Source organism: Excalfactoria chinensis, chromosome 23 (genome assembly GCF_039878825.1).
Source record: "Excalfactoria chinensis isolate bCotChi1 chromosome 23, bCotChi1.hap2, whole genome shotgun sequence".
Classification (NCBI taxonomy): domain Eukaryota; kingdom Metazoa; phylum Chordata; class Aves; order Galliformes; family Phasianidae; genus Excalfactoria; species Excalfactoria chinensis.
The window spans coordinates 1,436,510-1,456,339 of NC_092847.1; the positions used below are offsets into that span (position 1 = coordinate 1,436,510).

The following is a 19,830-nucleotide window of genomic DNA, read 5'->3' on the forward strand; positions in this document are numbered from 1 at the left end:
CACCAAAATAGATCCGATTTCTACATCTATATTTAACACTGTGTTCTCCTTGGAATGGACTCAGGCTACGGCAATTAGCTGATGTTGAGGATGATTAAGGTTTGCTCTCGCGCTTTACATTTATAGCATCTCTCCCACTTCTTTTCTGCATGATAATTCCTTCCCTTTGCAATTGCAGCAGTGCACTCCCAGGAAACGAGAGGTAAGAGGCAAGGTGAATTAGAAAGGTGACCCACTAAATGGATCGGGGGAAATGAGTCAATCCAGTGTTTACCAGGAGAGCATCAGCCCCAGCCAGGGTTTACTCATAGATCTCAGGTGAGAGCGAATGGCTCTGTGCATAGATGCGAGATAACAGGAGGAAGGTGTGAGACCAACAGCCAGTGGCACAATTCTCTTACCCTATTATCTACAGGGATGGGAGCAGGAGGGTAACCATCACTTTGGGATCTGCAGTGCTCCTGCCAGCCCCATCAGCATCCCTTCAGCAGGGAGAAACATTGCTCCTCTTCCCGAGAGCGAAAACAAACAGAACGTGAAGAAAAAAAAAAGAAGAAAGAAAGAAAGAAAATCAACTGAAATAATTACAGGTTGCAAACGAATCAATTGGAGCTGTGTAAATAGCCTCCGGGCAGGCGAAGGACATGGTGTTCAGGGCTGAACGTGCTCATTGCTCGCTCTCTTCCACAGACACCTCTCCAGCTGCCACAGCTCCAGCCAAGGGATGAACTCAGCTGAGATGAGCCTTGCAAGTCCTTCCAGAAAGCAAACACCGGGGTTGCCCTCACTGCAAGCTGGCACCATCAGTTTGGGTTCCATCGCAACGCTGGGGAAGGTTGGAGGGAGAAGTCTGATGTTTGCTGCCCTACAGCCCAGGGAGCAGATGTGGGTGTAGGTTTGGGGCAGCCTGTGTGATCCTGGGGTTCTGGGAGGATGTTCTGTCATGCATTCATAAGGCTCTCTTAGCAGAGACCGCCGTTAGGTATTCATGCAGCTAATTCTTAGAGACGTGCTGCTGGAAATGAGAGGGTAAAACCATCGTCGTAGTGAAAATTTTATGCCTTGCAAGCCTCATTACAAAGCATTTTGAGGAAACAAGACAGGAACAATTTTCTAGGATGTTTCTTCTGCTTTCAGAAACCCTGGTGAATATCAGTGCTGCTCACTAGCTGCCAGCAGCATCCCTCTGCCCTCCTGCTCGGCTCCTCTGGGCTGCCCTGTGCATCATCCCCTCTCTTCTCCTTTGGGTTTTGGTGCCATAGATATATCCCAGCGGGGGATGGGGCTTGAACAGGACTGAGAATAAATGGTGACTGCATGCACTGCAGTGGATCTGGGGGGTTTCTGGATGGACACGTGGTGTTACAGACCCACCAGAGGCGGGAGATCAAGAGCATCGCTCATGGCTTGGTCCAGGCAGAGCACCCTGAGTGTCCTCATTGCAGCCATGGGAGCTCTCTGCTCCCCCAGCATCCCCAGCACTGCAGCTGATCTATGGCTACCGGAGGCTCATTCCCATTGATCGATGTCCCAGTGCTCCTGTACACGCTCAACAAGATGCTAATTTAATGCTGTGGTCAACTGGCTGTGTACGAGGATTAATGTGAGCTCGTGCTGCTTGCAAGGAGACAACCCCACACTGCTCAGGCTGTGGGGAGCCAGGTCACCTCTCTCAGTCCTTTTCATTGTGTAGGGATGTCCCAGCTCCATCACCAGCCATATGATGCAGGAGTTCCATAGCTAATAGGGCTGGAGCACAGCCTGGGGTTCTGCAGTATCTTCATGGGGCTTGGAAGCATTTGTTAGGGCAACATTAGGGTTGTGCAAACGCCTTGGCTTGAATCTTGCTTGTGAACAGCTTACGTGTTCCCTGGCCAGATCTTCCTTTAAAAATCAATCATGGCACAGCTTCTGAACCAGCTGCTCAGACAGTGGCTAATGCATGAGCAGCAGACTGGAGAATTTCAGTAAGACTTGCTTGGGTAAACACTGGATCAGCTGCCCCCCACCCCATAAATGTTCTCCCCAATGGGGTCATTCTTTGAACATTCACAATGCTGAGCTCTGAATTGACTTTGTGGGGGAAAAAAAACCTCTCCAAGTTGCTTTGAATTTGGCTTCTTGCTCAAAAGCACGTGCCAAGAAATTCATTAGCAAACTATTAATGGAAAAGAACACAACGTCTGAGTGCCCATCAAGGAGCTCACAGAGGAGATACTTGGCAGCTGGCTGCTTTCATCATGATTGGCATCTTTCGTTACACCTGAAAAGTGTTGGAGATGTGAAACAGTGAGCACCTGTTTGAGAGCAGCTCTACAAATAAAGCTGCTGTCCATCCTAAATGTGCTATAGCTGTAGGGAGAGCTTTGGTGCTGGTGGTGCTGGTGGTGCTGGTGGTGCTGGTGGTGCTGGTGGTGCTGGTGGTGCTGGTGGTGCTGGTGGTGCTGGTGGTGCTGGTGGTGCTGGTGGTGCTGGTGGTGCTGGTGGTGCTGGTGGTGCTGGTGGTGCTGGTGGTGCTGGTGGTGCTGGTGGTGCTGGTGCTGTTTGGCTATCAGGACATTCTGGTGTTCCAGATCTTGTATTAACAGAAGACCAAGGATGGGAGATGCAATGGTGATCCTGATGTTGGCTGTTCTCTGGACAGAAAGGTGAGATGTTAAACCTTTTAAATACGTGATCTATATGCAGGCAAGAGTTTGTGCTTTGGGAGCTGTGGATCCACAGTGATCATCTCATGGGGTGGCTGTGTTTGAAGGTCTGTGCTGCCCCCAAAATGGAAGGAGGTGACTGATAGACTTCAGCACATGGTATAGAAAGACTCTGAAGGAAAAGGAAACTCTGTTCACTTAGCTGGAGTTGTGTTGGATGCCTTTTGTGGTCAAGGAGAAGGCTGCATCAATCACCCCAGCAGAAAAAATCACAAGGAAAGTCCTTTGGAGCTGGATGTGGGCACTGAACAGCCCTGCAGGGAGGGAGACCTGAGAGTGGTACTGAAGGAGCTGTAAATTATATTCCACACTCGAATCCTTTTGCAGTGTGAGGTGTCAGCTCTGCTGCCTGAGTTCATGCTGTATAAATATTTATGGCTCCTAATGTAGAGCTTTGTCACATGTAATGACACGAAGCGAACGGGATGTTGTCTATAGGTGACATGCAGCACCAAAGGGAAGTGGCTAATGTCCTGCTCTGCTCCTGTGGAAAGTGCATTAGCAATGCTTCATGAGTAGCTAAGGGAGTAGGGAACTTGGTGTGGCAAAGTGATTTCCTACCTAACATGGTCCTTTAAAGGGGAGGGGATGGGAAGCTCAGGGTCCCTGGGAAGGGAGGGGAAGGGAGATGAGGTGAAATCCCCCTCATGAGCATCCTTGCTGCAGGGCAGCGTTAGATCTGAGCATCACCATCCTGCAATGGGGTCTCCTATCCCCACATCAGCTCTCCTCCCTCTACTACTTATAACCTGATAACAATATCTCCGTGCCTACCAGTTGACAGCATGATCTTTCCTTTTTCCTCCTGTATTGTTCAGCACCTTTCAGCTGCTCGAGGCTTTGGAACCATCTCCCAGCCTGGCTGATAATATTGCCATTGTTCTCTTCCTCTACCGCTGTTGCTCTGAGTCATTCTGCTCTCTCTCAGGGTGAGCACAAAGGTCTGGCAGATATCAGATGCAGCTCAGCCCACATCTGCCTGTTTGGTGGGTTCTGCATCTGCGATTCATCTTCAGAGAAACTGAGGGGCTGCGAGGGTGGAAGGGGAGGAGGGCTAATAGGATTAATCCTCTGAATTCATTACAGAGAAAACTCGGCGCCCCGCCAGCCGTTCTCCCGAACAAATGGTCACTGCTCCTCTTTAATAGCATTAAGCAAAATTACAAATCACAACGTTGGCTAATCAATCTCAATAGGCTTCTCTGCATGAAGGGGTTTTTTTTAACTGTCTCCTGGAAAAGACTGTAACAGATGATGCTTTTCTCCTTCCCCCCCCAATATACTTTTTCCTTCTGGCATGAGCTCTACTTGCTAGAATTCCTGGTTATTTCATTCCCTTCTCACATCCTGGCCTGGTTGGACAGAGGCCTGCATGCCAACAAACTACATGATAGCCATTCCATTGCCCTCATCTTGATGCCAACCCATGTACAAACAGAGCTGGGCTTGGTCCAGCCCTGCCTGGGTTTGTGCAAGAGAGAAGCTGGGAGCTGCAGCTCTCAGTGCAGCAGCAGATCTGCCCCCAAAGTAGATACCAACTTAAGAGCCATGGAATGCCCTTTTAGCAGATGGGCCAGGCTCTTTCCTTGCCCATTGCTTGTGATTTGGGTGCATGCTGCACAACAACAACCGCTGCAGCAGGCAGACTGTGGGCAGATGTATTCTTGCTGTGCTAGGCAACAGTTTGGAGCCAAAGCAAGGCCTGCTTTGGTCTTTTTTTGTTTGTTTCAGTGCTTTTCATGTCAGCATATCTCTATATTAATAGATAGCAATGGTTTGCATACAGTGTGGGGTTATATTTAAAAAAAGCTGACACAGGAGTGTATATAAACCATAGATACAGCTCTATATTGCATGCTATTGTTGGATATTGGAGATGTTTGCCCACCTGTGGGCTTGCAGTGCCCATCAGGACAGCTCATTCTAGTGTATTAGGGCAGGCTGAGGAGCAGATGCTGCTGTGTGCATGGGAGGCTGGGTGAGCTCTGAGTACAGAGTCTGCCTGTAGGATCTGCCCTTCCTTCAGTTTGCATGGACAAGGTGGATCCAACTGGGGTAAAGCAGCAGAAATAAAGACAAGAAATAAGGAAACCCTTTGCAGTGGGGCCCCTGTGCACTCTTTGGTTGGAACAGGGGACCAAGACCCCACACAGCAGAGGAAGGTCAACACCTGAAGGAGCTGCCTGGGGTGGTCAGCATTAGCTGGAGTGAAATCATCAGGCAAATGAGCTGTGAAGTGGTCTTGCATTGCTTGCTTTGCATTGCTTGCTTTGCTGGAGAAGCACTTCTGTAACAGGCAGGCTTCTTTCAAAGAAACGCTCATTTCCCACCTATTTCACATTCTCAAGAGAACAACCGAAATATGCCTCTCAGGTCCAAAGTAGTAATTATATTTAAGGTCACTTTTAGCTTATTTATGGGGCTTTTTTTTTCCAGCCACAGTTATAAGTATGCACATGAATATATGTAGATGACTGTGCTGAGCTGGGATATAGTGTTCCCCAGGCCTGGGTTTTTCTAACTGATATTTCAGCCACCTTTATAACACAGAGAGGAAATCATGTTGGTGATATATGCAGTGCTGGAATGGCAAGGGCACAGCAGCCCACCTGGGTTAGGCTCACCAAGGATGTGAGAAGCTACACCATCTGCTTTGCTCCATGGAGAGCATGAAAAGCAGAAGGGGGAGCTGATCTCACCAAGGAGTCGGTGCGTACTGATGGCTTGGAGGGTTTGCAGGTGATGGAGGAATTTGCATGGTCTGATGTAGCAATGCCCATAGTTCAGCACAGCCATAGGGATGCACAAATGCTGGGGGGTGCTGCTGCATGCCTCCAAGGGTCAGGGCAAGCATCTGCAAGGCTGAGCAGGTTCCTTAAGCAAACGAGAAGAGAAATCTAACACTGAGCTTCCCCTGGTGCACCAGCCTCCTCCTCACCTAATCTAAAATTAACTTTGCTGTTCAGCTGCATTTAAGCAAAACCAGTTGCCATGGCCACGCCAGGGGCTCCTAGATATAGCAAACGAGGTAATCAGTTAAAATGAATAGCCACCGAGCTGATGCTTGCTGTAGGTTACATGTGAAGTTCATTCACTTGTTAAACCTAATGGACTGCATTGCTCTTGAATTGGTAATGTAAATTCTTTGGTGTCTGGAGTTTGAATCCGGCTGGAAAAGCTGGAGGAAAATGTTAAATTGAAAGAGCTGGTGCTGTGGATAATGTGAGCCCATGGTGGATCAGAGGGGATTTCTGTGTAGGTTCGAGCCTTAGGTTTGCTGTAAGGCGTAGAGCTGAGCCCCCCCTTGCTGCCTCTGAGAGGGACACAGATATTTATAGCACCTTATTAATGCTTGCTTTGCTGGTGCTTATTAGCTCTGCTATCCTGCTCTGAATTAAATCAGTGATCAGGGCCTGCACAGCTTCAGAAGGTGCAGGAAAAGAACAGTTTCTATAGCACAGCCTGCAAGGCATTGAAGAATCTGAAGGCAGGATGCCATGAATTGGCTGTGACCAGGCAGCCTGTGCCCATTGCTGCTGAGCAGCCAAAGCCTGGGCAGAACTGTGCAGTGGGTGGATGCTCACTATTTTAATAAGCTCTCTCCTGCAGGAAATGGAATGGTTCAGAGATCAGCTTCATTTCTCATACCAAATCTGGCACGAGTCCTGCTCCAGTGGCTGTGAGAAAAACCCTTCCCCTAAGGACATGGAGAGCAGAGACCTTGGAACAGCTCTCTGCAGCCTCAGGGCAGCCCATTGCTGAGTGTCAAGCAAGCCTGGGGTGACCCCTGCGGTCAACCTGCTTGTGTTACCAGCCCTGTGCTCATCAGTCTGCACAATGCAGGCAGTATGTAGCAAGATTTACTACCAACCCATTTTGGCCCTGTTCCACGCAGTCTGACCTCAGGGATTACTTGAGATTCCCACTTATTGCTGCATGTGCTCCCCAGGATCTCCTCTGAGCAGGCTGTGAGCACACAGGTAGGCACAGCATCCTCCGCTCCAGCTGAGTGTCTGCTCAGTGTGGTGAAGGCTGAAACATCCCCTGTTGCCTCCCATCTGCTGATGGTTTGTGGCTCATAGTCAATGGAGAAAAGCTGACCCATGTGCCAGGTTGGGTTCATGTCTTTTGCTCCAGTGCATGAAGTGATGCTGTGCAATGCTTGTCCTAACCCAAAAACTGGGTGATCAGGAGGTGACATTTACAGCCTTCAAGTGCTGCACTTATTAACACCTCACTAATTCAGCCTCAACCAACCTACAGAACAGAGAAGACATTATTTTGTCTACTTATGGCCTGTTCCAACTGCCAAATCTTGCTCTCCTGTCAGCCTGGGGCTTTTGACAGGTATGTAACACCACTTGCTTTATTTTTCATCTCTAATCATAAACAGAACAGGCACAGCAGTGGTTTTGTACAGAGCATCCGTATCTGTGTCCATCTGGAGAACTGCAGGCCCACATGGGCATCATGGATGAGTTCATCACCTGACATAAATCAGAGTGTCCCCATGCTCTAACAGTTATGCTGATTTACAGCGAGCCCAAATCCCCTTCTAAGGAAGCTTGTGGCATTGACTAATAGGCCTCACTGCAAATCTAGGAGAAATTAGCTTTGCTGTGACATATGGCACAACCTTCAGGTCCTAATTGTGCTGGCTCGAGCATCTGTAATACTACCAGTTATTTATAGGATGGGGCAGGATAGTGTGTTTATCAGTAATCTTCTTTTTTGCCAGCAGTTGATCAGTTTATGATCAGCAAAGTAGCACCCATTGGAATACTCCAGGCAATTAGCCACTCTGATGTGTGCGTGGTGTCATCAGATGTGTCATGCAATAAACAAAGAGGATTTTGTGTTTAAAGGGGGCTCTGTTAGAGCTGCCGGGTCAGAAATACATCCTCCATGCTGTGACTGTAATTGCAGGAGGGGGTGTGATTTGTCATTGCTATGCCTTTGTCTGAGCCATTCTTGCACACAGATAGGAAAACACATTGACCACCACTGAGCATTGTAGCCTGGAAGTTTATGACTTGCCTTCTCATTCCTGGGTTAGGATTTGCTGTTGTAGCTGAAGCCATCAGGCAGTGGAGCTCCTTATCTCTGCACAGCACAAATGAATGAGTATGGGCACAGCAGGTGCCAGGCCTTGCTGTGTACTGGGCTATGTGCCCCAGCTTGGGGATGCCCCACAGTCCCTTTCTTTTTGGGGTTGTTCAGCATGGAAAACCTGCTTATTTTCCCTCCTTGTGTGTAGAGTCTGAGTGTCCCCCATGTGCTCCAAGCTGGGATCTCACCTGGATGCTGACTGGGGAGCAAGAAGGACCCCTGTGTGCTCAGGTAACAAAGGTGAGCCATGCAGGCTCCAAGCAGCACAGACCCCGATGCCAGATGGAAGCCCAGCCTCATGGTGGGCTGAAATCAGTGCCAGGTACATGGCTGGAACAAGCTCACAGAACCTCACCTAATGTCCTATACCTGTTGTAGGTAAGGATTTAACCAGCATCCATAGACCTACAAGTGCCATTTTCAGGCTTTAAGATCACACTTTATTTGTATTATTATACTGTCATTCTTTCCTGTGACTCTGAAGCTTAGCAGCTGACTCAGACGAGGTTAGCTTGCCCTCTTTGTGGCTCAGATCCTGTAAGCTCTGTGCCCATTGCCTCATCTCCATTTGATGCCCCTTAGCTGATCAGTGGGGCTGAGCATTGCAAGGAAGCTGATTAAAGAAGAGATGTGCTGAGAGGGGGTCTGGGAGGGATGTGTTATGCAGGAGGGGCATTAGGTTCAGTGGGGTGAGACTGACTGTTGTCATCTCCCTGCATGCAAGAGGGATGGATTTAGACATGAGCCATCACGTGAGGTTTCAGCTCAGCCTAAAACTTAGAGTTATCAGTGTTACTTGGCTCTGGGCGAGGCTAAGGAGCACCCTGCCCCATATCTACCTGTTATATACCCATTGCTGCCTCTCCCTTTCCATGGCTTTGTGTAGGGATGAGCTCCTTGTTCCAAAATGCCATTCTGCTCCAGGTTGGAGGGGTGGCTGCATTTGAAGGGCACTCTTCTAACTGGCTGCTTATGGGCACTGAGAGCAGATCTCCCACATCCAGCCTCAGCCCACTGCTGGCTTTAAGCTCCAGCAAATGCTGCCTATCAGGGGACACTTAGGGAAACCTTTTAGTCAATATTGCCTTGAGAAATTCACTGGTTGAGAGCCTTAATGCCTTATCACCCACAGTGTGTGGTATAGGGCAATGCAGTCCAGGAGGCAGAGAGAAATCCTCCATCACTTTCATCCTCCCCACCATTCATCCAGAAGATGAAAACCCAAACTGTGCTGCTGGCTGCAGAGGAAATGACTTCTCCCTGGGGAGAGAAGCATGGCTCTGAGAGCTGCTGTTCTGTGCAGCATGAGCTGCTCTCCCTCTAAGAAGAGGAGCAAGGACTGTGCATGCTGGGATGAGGAAGAGTGTGTGGATGAAGGGCAGACGTGTGGGTCAGCACCTCCCTATGTGTTGTGTTTGCACACTGCCAGCATAATGCATGCAGGATGTATGGGAGCACACATCCCTACCAGGTGGCTGGCATTTGTGACATGAAGAACTGCCTAGGAGCTGTCTCAAACACAAAGTGGGAAAAGATGATGGTAGGGCAGCCATGTGGTACCTGGCATGTCAGTCTTCCTTGTGATAAGCCTATGGAGTCTCCCCCTTCCAGCCTCTCTCTCTGCTCTCCAGCATGAGCCATAAACATGGGATAGAGTCTATGCTGGGAGAGCATCAGCACATCCCTGCTGTGGGAAGGACTCCTCCACTCCCTGTTGGCACTAGGCATCCCATTGGAGGCCAGTTCCAACCAAGGTGGGGATCCTGTCCTCATCTCGAGATACAGAGCCATGCATGAATAAGGGAGAACAACTTTGCTCCTATTTTTATGTCAACCTCCTGTCAGCTTGTCTTTCTCAACTGCTGTGGTCTTTTGTATTCTACTTCTTCTCTATCCCTCCCACTCTGGTCTCTTTTTCTCCCACCTCTCCTTCATTTATTACTTTATTCCCCCCCCCCCCCCCCCCCCCCCCCACTTTGCAGCAGTGCGCTAATTAATTCTCCTAATTAGTTCATGTTTGGGCATACAGCAAATGAATGTGCCATGGTAGGAGGGTGCTGTCATCTAAATCTTAAAGGCATCAGAGCTGCCTCCCTCAGTAGGTGTGCAGCGTGGCAGAAGGCTGGTGTGTAAGAGGACACGTGGAACTGCAGCAGGAGTTACAGGGAGGGATGAGATCCATCCGGGATAGCATTGTACTATGGGTGCCCTATGGTACAAGCGACCTCACTGCATGTGGGATCCTGCAAGCTGAAGTGTGAAATGCCATTGGGTGTGTGTGTGTGTGTGTGTGTGTGTGTGTTCAAAGCTTGTTTGTTATTCAGGCTTAGAGCATTAAACAAACAGAAACATGGCAGAAAAAAGAGTCAATGTGGGCATCTCTTAGACTTGGTTGAGTTACGTGGGTCAGTTCTGTGTATCTAAGAGGAGAAGGTTCTCTGGAACCTCATGGTTTTCTTTCTGATTGTGTAGTAATTCAGGCTTTGTCCTCACCAAGAAAATGCCTCAGAAATCATTTTATGTACGAGGTTGAGAGTAAACTGTGTTATTATAAATAATGAGGCAGCTCGTTATGTATGTGTGCTCTGAACTACTTGCTCAGCGTCTTTGCTGTTGATGGGGGAATAAAGCAAAGCCTCCTGCATGAATAGTGATGCTGCTCACCAGGTTGGTCTGCACCAGCTTTTGGGGCAGGAATTAATGCTGTGGGTGATTCCCCTCCCCTGTGCAATGCCCACTTTGTTTGCTCCTCATTCAGCGCCTGTTTGGTGCTCAGAAGTAGCTCAAACAGCTTTGCTACTTCCTTCTGCTGTTTGCTTGCTGCACAGTGTTATTTCTTCCTTCTCTGTGCAAACGGGCCCCAGCCCCATAAGCAAACAGAAGCTGCTGCTGTGTAAATCACAGAGCCACGTCCGAGCTGCAGGGCTGGATCCTTCACCTGCTGCCCATGTGTGAATGTATTCACCACCCAATGCAAGTACTGATATGGGCACCTCTGTATACCTGGGACGAGCTGTCCTCAATGTCCTGCTTGGTCTTAAACCCAATTTCTTTATCTGTGGAAACCCAATTATCTGCCTGGATGCTGAGGTCAGGAGAATAGGCAGCTCGGGTGATGAAACTTCCATTTCCACATCCCCCAGGCTGAGCTGTATTATTTTCTTTCATTATGTCACACTGTCAGAACCCATTGCCTGTGTAAGCATGTGGCCTGATCGGCTCAAACGATCCCTGCAGGATCAGGGCCAATTAACACCGGTGAACTGGAGGATGGATGTAGAGCATCTTTGAGCTGAGTGCCTCATTGGGACCCTCCATCTCACAGCATTGCTCTTAGGGCAGAGTGCTGTGTTGGTTTTCCTTTTGCTGGATATCAGAACTGAGAATCCCAGAATGGCCAAAGGATCAGGATCAGGCTTCTTGGGGCAATGTGGGCAAAGCCCTATTCCTCACACTGCCGCAGCAAGCAATCAGTGTTGGTCAGTGGGGGGCTGTGTGCTGAGCTTCCTATTGATCTACACTTTAAGCACTGGGCAGATGCCTAAAGTGTCTCCTAAATCACCTCCCTAGTTGGAATGCCTTGTGGCTCAGAGCATCCTTTATCCCAGGTGGGTTAATCTGTTAATCCCCTGTAGTCAATGGGCTGGCTGAGATATACCCACACTGGGGTGAGCCTGATCCCATCACCTTCCAGCTCAGATGTTGGAAAGCAACCAGGGCTGTGCACTCTAAATGTCACTGCTTGGCTCTCACATTGTCCCACTGTGACTACTGGGCAAAAAAACACCTCTGGTGGAAGCAATGCTTACCCAGATCCTCCTGAGCTGAGCTCTCTCCTCAGAAGCCATCAGAAATAATCAGGACCCTGGAGGGTAGCAAAGTGGGGTCTGATGGAGTTAGCAGCATGACCCGAAGCATCAGCTGCCAGGGTCTGCTCTGCGGTGCTGACGTGGGGCTGTCAGGTGCTGTCAGGGTAATTAAGGAAAATTGCTGCGGGATAAACATCACTGTATTTGGAAGCATAATTGCGTGGCAGCCTCAGGTTCCTTTTGGCATGTCAGGCAGGCACCAATTTTAGCTCCTTGCGCCTTGACGAGCTGAGTGCGCTCCTTCCTTCCATCTCTGCCTTGTCCCCTGTGACAGCAATGAGTGCTGCCCTCTGGCTCATCCTCTCCTTGGGTGACCATAAAGTGTCTCTTCCAGGCATTGTGAGTGATGTCCCAAAAGGGGGTTGAGTTTTCCATGTCCTCTGTGGGGAAGAGCGCATCGCTCTGCTTGGGATGAGAGGCAGCACTGCATCAGCTTTGGCAATCTGGAGAGGCAGTCTGCAGTGTTTTCCCTTCATAATTTCTGCTTCCATTTCTATACATTCTTGGTGGTAATTGTGGGGAATAAAGAGCCTATTTATCCCATTGTAAACAACTTGCTGCTGCTTTGGGAAAGTCTGGCTGGGGGGCTGGGCTGCTGGAGCCCCAGATGCGATGTATTGAGATGTTCTCTGTGCAGCTAGGACAGCTCTAACGTCCACTTGGCCCCATCTGGTGTGACATCTGGAAGGGAGAAACAAATGGGAGCAGGGGAAATGCCATGTAAAATGAGCACGGGGTGAGAATGGAACTGGCCAAGTGTAAATCAACAACAGGGCTGTAAATGCAGTGGCAGCCTCTGTGTGCTGCTGAGTGAAGGCTTGTACCAATTCCCAATGAAGAATGAGTGAAAACCTTTTGGATTTGTCAGTGTGAATGCTGTGCGTGCCCGTGTTGCTGCTGGCATTTGCTTTGCAGTGCAGGCAGGTACAGGTTAGGTGTGTGCTTTTGTTCTTGGTCCATTGCAAATATACTTGGCTGTGGATGCCTTGTGCTCTACGTGCTCATGCATGCAGAGCCCTAACCCTCATTCTACAAACACTTGTGTGCACACAAGATTTCCAGTGCTACAAGACTTCCTTAGGGACATGGTTTAGTGGGCACTGTTGGTGGTAGTTTGTTGGCTGGACATCTTAGAGGCCTTCTCCATCCTTTAATGATTGGTTCTAGGAATGAATGTGGGCTCATCCTTGTGCTTGGCACAACAGATTGCCAAATGAGTGCGCATGGATATGTGGACTTTTCTCCATGTGGATATCATTGTGTGGCTCTAAGCACATATCGGTTGGGTCCTTATGAACTGCATAGGGAGGAACCACAGCCCACAGGGGTGTCTGCTCCCCAGCACATGCAAGGAAAAGGCAACTGAAGGAGCAATTAGTCTGAGCGGATGGGCGTGTGTTTGTGTGGAAAGATAAATAGAGATGTGGATGGACAGCCAAGGCATAAAATATCATAGGTAGATAATTACATGGTAGATGGATGGGCCACTAAAGTGTGATTGATAGCTGGCTGCAGAGATGAGGAGATGGAGAATGGAGTATGAGGAGCTGGAAGGAGACTTGAACAGAGTAATGTTCAGCTTTGTAACTCACAACAAGAAAACAACCTCATGTCAACACACACCCACACACGTACAGAGTTGGCAAATTTCATGAGAATCCTGCTCAAACTTCAGGATAACTTTGTAAATAACAGTTTTGTCTTGATGTTAAGCACCGTGGAAGGTTTCACAACTCCCGTTTTCTATCTCCTTATGCAGCACTTCAGGAGGTAAAGGTCAAGCCCAAGCCTAAGGTTTAAAGCATGATGGTTTGGGGCTTGCATTGTTACTGTGATGGGGGCTCACCTGGAACAAAGAAGCCCTGGGGTTGCCCTGGTCACTGTTGGGGACACATGAGGACAGCTGTGGGCTGCCATCTCAGTGTGCATCCCTATGCATAGTGCTGGAGAGAAGAGACCATTGTGGGGACCTGGCTGTCAGGGAACCCCTTATGTGTGTATCGACAGAGCTTAATTTATTGCTCAAGAGATCTCTCTGGTTCCATTAAGGAGAACACTAAGGCATCAGCTGCTTTGCTGACCTGGCTTGGGTTGTTTCCCTGTCAGTCAGACTAATGCACCCTGGCACTTCCCAAGTTAATTTGCTGCCTAGGTTAGCCAGCCCTACAGCTATAACATCACATCAATCACATTCCTTAAAAAACCAATGTTTGCATATGCTTATTAGGAACACTGTAAAGTATCTGCATGGTCCCTGCAGTTCAGAGACTCCCAACATGCTGTGAAACCCAACAAATAGTAAATGTAGTGCTCCAATGTCCCCACGTACAACCAAAGGTCTCTACATAGCCATGGCTGCTCAGATAAATGTTAATGCTATTGGGGTCATCCCAATGAGTTCCTCTCATTCCTTTATCTGTCCCTTACCAGGCTGACCAAACCTCGATCCTGAGCTGCAGCAGGGAGAGAGGAGGTGCTCACATTGAGTCTGTTGGGAGCAATTACTAAATACGAGCTTGGTCTTCATTTGGTGCAGGAAAGATGGGAGGAAAAAAAACAAGAGATCAAAAGGAACTTTTTTTTTTCTTCTCCACTGCAGGAAAAGCAGATATTATAGATGTGAACTGAGGGAGAAGGAGCTATTTTGGTGCTCGGATAACTCAGCTTATTAAAGGGCTGTAATCAACAGAGCTGTGGGTTGGTGGCTGTTGTGCTGCTGGTGGGCTGCAGTGGGTGGTTTTCCATCTCTCTTGCAGCTGTAGAGTTTCACAGTGGGTTCTGGGACTGCATGGCCATGAAGCACTGCTTTTTGGGGAGGCATATCTTGCTTCTAGGTGCATTTCTTAGCATCAAAAGGAAAAACCTCTGAGGACTGTATGAATTCCAGCAAAACTCTTTGCTCCCCACTTCATACCACTTTCACATGTGATCTACATCAAAGCCTCTGAGTAGTGTTTGGAGCTCTGCTTACTGAAAAGGGAGATGTTTCTCCTCCAAGCAGGGATCTGCAGAGACCTGCTCATCCTTCCCTTGGTGATGGTGAAATCTGCATCCCATCACAGCCTGCAAGCAGAGCATCAGGTGCCTGTCTTGCTGGGCCCCCATCTGTGGGGCTGTCACCTCCGAGTTGGGGAATGAAGTGGAAAAATCTTGTAAGTGTGCATATGTGCACACACATACAGTGCAATAGAGATGTGAACGAGTAACGTGCTGCAGAACATTGGAGGTGTGAGTTAGAGCGGAGATACACCAACAGGATGAGTGCATTTATTTATTGTTATAGGTTGGAAGAGACAAAACTGTTGCCTCATTAAGGACCTTGTGGCTTCCATCCTCTATGTCTCAGCATGGGTTACCATGGGATGGCAAAGATTGGGCATGGGCTCAAAGGAGGGCTGTGCCAATGCATTTGTGCAACCCCATCCAAATACTGCTCTGAAAGGAATAGATGAGCTCATGCTTTGAACAGCAGCAGGAAAGACCCCAGTGACATCCCCAAACCTTTCTCCCCAGTATCTGAGTTGGCTGAGCCATCTGCCCTTCCACCCCCATCCATTACACCCATGGCGATGCCATGCAGAGGCACCAGCACCAATTTACTTGATAAATTCTACTGCTTGTTATTTGAGGGATCGGACAGGCCTGGCACTTTTGGGAGATTAATTTTTGATTTATTGCTGGCTCCGATGATTTATTCTGATCCTTCCCCAGGGAAAGGACAGGGCCGTAAATATTTTAAATGCCGTTGGTTGGTGACAAGAAGCATTGCTGGATGGTAGCGGGGTGGATGGGGGATTTGAAATCAGAGCAGCCTTTCTACTAAATTACTTAAAGGCGACTCCAAACATCTGCTGGTCTGCTTGAATGGAGGCGAAGGAAGAGGGAAAGAAGCCTCACCATGTGCTGAATTCTTGTCTTATTAACTGAGACAACATTCTTGGCTTTCTCCATATGCCCACAGAACCACCGCTGTTGATTGGAATGAATTGACTTTCAAACATCTTCTGCCCTCCCTGGTGAGATGGGGAGGCAATGAAAAGGAACTGCATCTTGAAATGTCAAGTAGTCGCATGGAGAAGAATAGGCTGAGGGCTCTTGGAGGACTTCTGCTCCAGCTGGGATCTCCACGTGCCTCATAGAGGGGGTGGGCATTGCACTATACCAAGGTGGGCAATGGGAGGGCACCAGTAGCAGTGCTGGGAGTGTGTTCTGTGGGTCTCCTGAGCTAAGGGATGGTGTCCTGGCTGCTCATTTTGCTGTGGTCCCAAAGGGGGTTCAACACTGCGCTGTATCAATGTGAGGAGCCGGATCAAACTAGAGCCACGTACAGCTCCAGTGGAAGAGGGGAAAAACACTCCTAAGTTATGCAAAATATGCAATTTGCTTTCTTTTTTTTTTAAAAGCAACCTTCCATGCCCTTCTCCAAAGGTTTGAGAAAAGGGAAAGCATTTAATGTGTGTGTTTTCCTCAGGATCCCTCTTTTCTTCTCCTTGTACCCAGGGGTGACTTGGGCACTGATGCTGACCCTTGGCAGTGGTAGCCTGCCATGATGTAGAATAGGGGCAGCTGCAGCTCTAGGAAACTGGGGAGTACCCCCCTTTGGTATTACAGTAGGTTTCCCCATCATTATTCCTTTTTCAGCCCCATCAGCTCTGCCTGTTAACAGAGCACTAATCTGCTGCTGTTATGGGCACCCAGCTGTGCTCTGTGCTTCCCATAAACCTAATGGTGTGTGCGGTGGAAGCGCACACAGTGTGAGTGGGGGCTTGGGGTAACCTCCTGTTCTCATGCCCTTGGTTAACTCCACCACTGATTCCTTAGCTTGTTTTCCGTCTGTGCTTTGAGATGCTCAGCCTCCAAGAAAGGAAGAGATTTCACCTGAGCACACTGTCTTTCCCCAGTAGTATCTGCACTGTGATGCTGTTGGGTGGATGAGCAGCACCAGGACACTCCTCCTGCTATCAGTCCCTTCCACCTCTCCTTCACCCATGAACAAATCCACCCCAAATCTCCCCTGCATGGGTTGCTCCCAATCTCCCTTTGCTGTCTGCCAGCAAGAAGAAGCTTCTGACCACTAGTGTGCGCTCATTGAGGTGTCAATCAGCAACACCCAAGCTGCATTTTCCTTGCTCTGGGTGATACCCAAGGTGGTCAGGGACCCTGTAATCCATCCGTGCAGGGTGCTGTCCTAAACCCATCCGGGTCTGAAGCACAGTGAGGTCTCTGTACCAGGAGCAGAGAGCTCCTTTCCTCCTGCTGCTAAACTGGAAAGAAAGGGAGAAAGAAACAACCCCCCCCAACCAACCTCACAATAAATATCTTGGAGGAGAAAAAAATAACTGGAGCATTGAAGATAAAAGAGCGGCTGTTAAATGAAAATGTTGAGGCAGAAAAGGCATTAGACAGCTCTAGTAATTGTTAATTTGTACTCGGATTTAGTACGAAAGGGCTTTTATTACTTCAAATATGCATTTATTCTGGCTTTCCATTTGGAGCGGAGTAACACGCAGATGAGCTTTCAAACCCCCCGAGGTATTGGGTAAAATAAAAAATAAAGCCTTTAATGGATTTTCAAGACTCCGGTCCAGCAACGATTTCTTTCTTTCTTTCTTCCTTTTGCAATACGGCGTGCAATTAACAGGAGCACAATGGGCGCATGCATCGTTAATTGACTCCTCTCGTTGCGGCTAGGGAGCATCCCAAAGCATTACTGGGTTATAGGCAGAGTCTACCCCCTATGTGCGGACAGCGGGGATATGGGAGCACTGAGCTCTTCGTTTGCCATTGGCTTTAGGAAAGTTCCCTGTGACGCAGATTATTCTTTTCTTGAGAGAAATATTCTGCTTTCAATGGGAATCGATTCGAGGGAGTCTGACAGACGAATACTATAAACAAGATCAAATGAATTTATGACTGTTGTCCCTCGTAGCTTGGATAATCAATGAACTGTCGCAGGAAAGATGCTGGAGTAGCAAAGTGCTGGGGCTGTGTTGTCATCTGAGCCGCAGGGCTGAACTGTTCAGAGCTAATGCTCCTCAGCACGCTCCTTAGCAAAGCTGTGGGGCTGCTGGAGAGCTGGGTAAAGCAACACAGCCGAATCACCCCAGCAATGGGATCCCATCAGGGATTGATTGCAGTGTTTTCCATTAGAAACAGCCAGCGTGACCCCAGCCTGTACCAGGACGGACACCTCGGGCTTTGCACACAACATTAAGCTGGAAAATCATTGAATTTACTGACTTCACGTGGAGCTGGCTAAACAGCTGCACGTGGTTTGGTACCATCACCTCTCAGGGTCTCTCCCTGCCCTGGTTGGGTGCCTGTGGTGTGGCTCAGCTCTATCACCTCCTTGCCGACCCTCACGTGTGTCCTGCAGCTTTATGAGCTGTTATTCTCTCTGATGGGCTTTCAGTTTTCTTAAGAGCGTGTGCCGGAGGCTCACAGTGGGGAGTTTTACTGCCTGAATCATAGGGCTGGGACAGCCTCCTCTCACTCCACTCTCTGCTCCATTAACAAGTAATCACTTTCTCACCAGCCAGCATTCACGTTGTGTTTTGTTCTCGTCTCGTTTTCTTTGAGTGAGCTTTAAACTGTGCCACGCAGCGCTAGGAATCACAAAGGGAGGGAATAAAACCAACCCAAACCTCATCAAACTCGTTCCTGGAGCAAGATCTGGGCTCTGCTGGACAAGGGTGAGCATCCTTCCCAATGCTCAACCACTATAAACATGTCAGAAGCACTAAGACCGCAAGGATCGATTCCCTTCATAGGATCAACAAAGCAATTTGCTGTCTAGGTCTTATTCTGTCGTGAATAATAAGCAGTCATGAAAGCACGGCCTTTCTAACACCTGTGTTAGTCATTAAAAGCAGGGAGCAGAAAAATGGGGGGAAGGAAGGGAGCAATTCCAGCCACTGATCGTCAGCATTGTCTTCTCAAACCTCATTCACAAAAGGCTCTTCATGTTCTCAAGTGCTGCAGACAAAGGAGTGGAGCTGCCACTGGGGAGGAGAAAGCGGGCAGTGCTGGCTCTGCTTCCAGCTTGAAGAGCACAGGTCAATGTGTGAGCCCAGTGTTGGAAATGCAAGACCTGTATCCTCTGTAAGCAAACGCTCTTCCTCACCGTGTACCTTCACCAACACATCATGCAGAACACATCTCTTGCCTGGTGTACCCAACGCTTTGCGGATCCCCTCCTCGGAGGGTGCAGCTGGAGCTTCACATCAGAACCCAGCATGAAGACATCCTCATTGTGCCTGGGGGGAGATCGGCTCTAAGCTCAGGCGTGAAACCAGCCAGTGCCATCACAAGGTCACACGGTTAACCCAAAACTCAGAGAGGTGGCACAAGGGAAGACACACACACTTGTTAAAATAGGCACGTTCCCAGCCCTGTGTGTCCTGCCTGGAAGCCACACGCGATGCACTCGGCTCTCTTTGACAGCGGTGTTTTGTCCCTTTTGCTCCCCCGAGTGTTCTCAGCATACCAACATCAGTCCATTAACATTGAACCCAGCCCTCCTTCCCCTTAGCAACAGCATCAATATTTATGATGTGTAGCTAATGCAGTCTACTTATATGATTTCTAGGATTTCAGGTGGGAATTCTTTGTACAAAAGACCTCTATTACCTTTCAGTATGGGATGCTGATGTTCACCTGCAAAACAGGCACCATGGATCTGTGACCTTCCTTTTACAAGCTATTTCATGCTAAAGGGGACCTAGCCTGCAGCTGCTTCTCCATCACAGCTAAATCTAATTGGGAATAGAAATACAAGAAAGCCACTAGTGCTAATTGTTCTGCTTAAGCAGGTTCCTGTGAGTGTCTGAAAAGGATCAAGCCTATTGATTAATGAGCCAATAACCCATATACGAGCTTTGGTGCAGGCTCTGCAGCTGTGTGCTCGTGTCACTCTGCAGCTTTTTGTCACAGCAAATGGTAAGTCGAAGACTCCTGGGATTGGCTTTATGAACCTGATTCTGGAGGACTGAGGGTGCCATGTGAAGGACATCCCAGGGCATGACAAAGAGCTCGGAGGTAGAACAGCAGTGAAGGAAGGAGAGCTGATGTTGTGGATGAAATGTGGTCTTCAGCTATTGAGTGGGGCCAACACCAAGGGACTGATGACTGGTAGGTGAGAAACT

At 48.7% G+C, this 19,830-nt stretch overlaps 1 protein-coding gene across 1 annotated transcript in view; it reads left to right on the top strand.

Moving 5' to 3' along the window:
* Positions 1–2,515: 2,515 nt before the first annotated feature.
* Positions 2,516–19,830, top strand: part of NFASC (neurofascin) — a 94,875-nt gene continuing 77,560 nt past the window's right edge. Inside the window, exon 1 of the mRNA XM_072356173.1 lies at positions 2,516–2,648. The gene's annotated coding sequence lies outside the window, so the exon portion shown is untranslated. The remainder of the gene's footprint in view (positions 2,649–19,830) is intronic.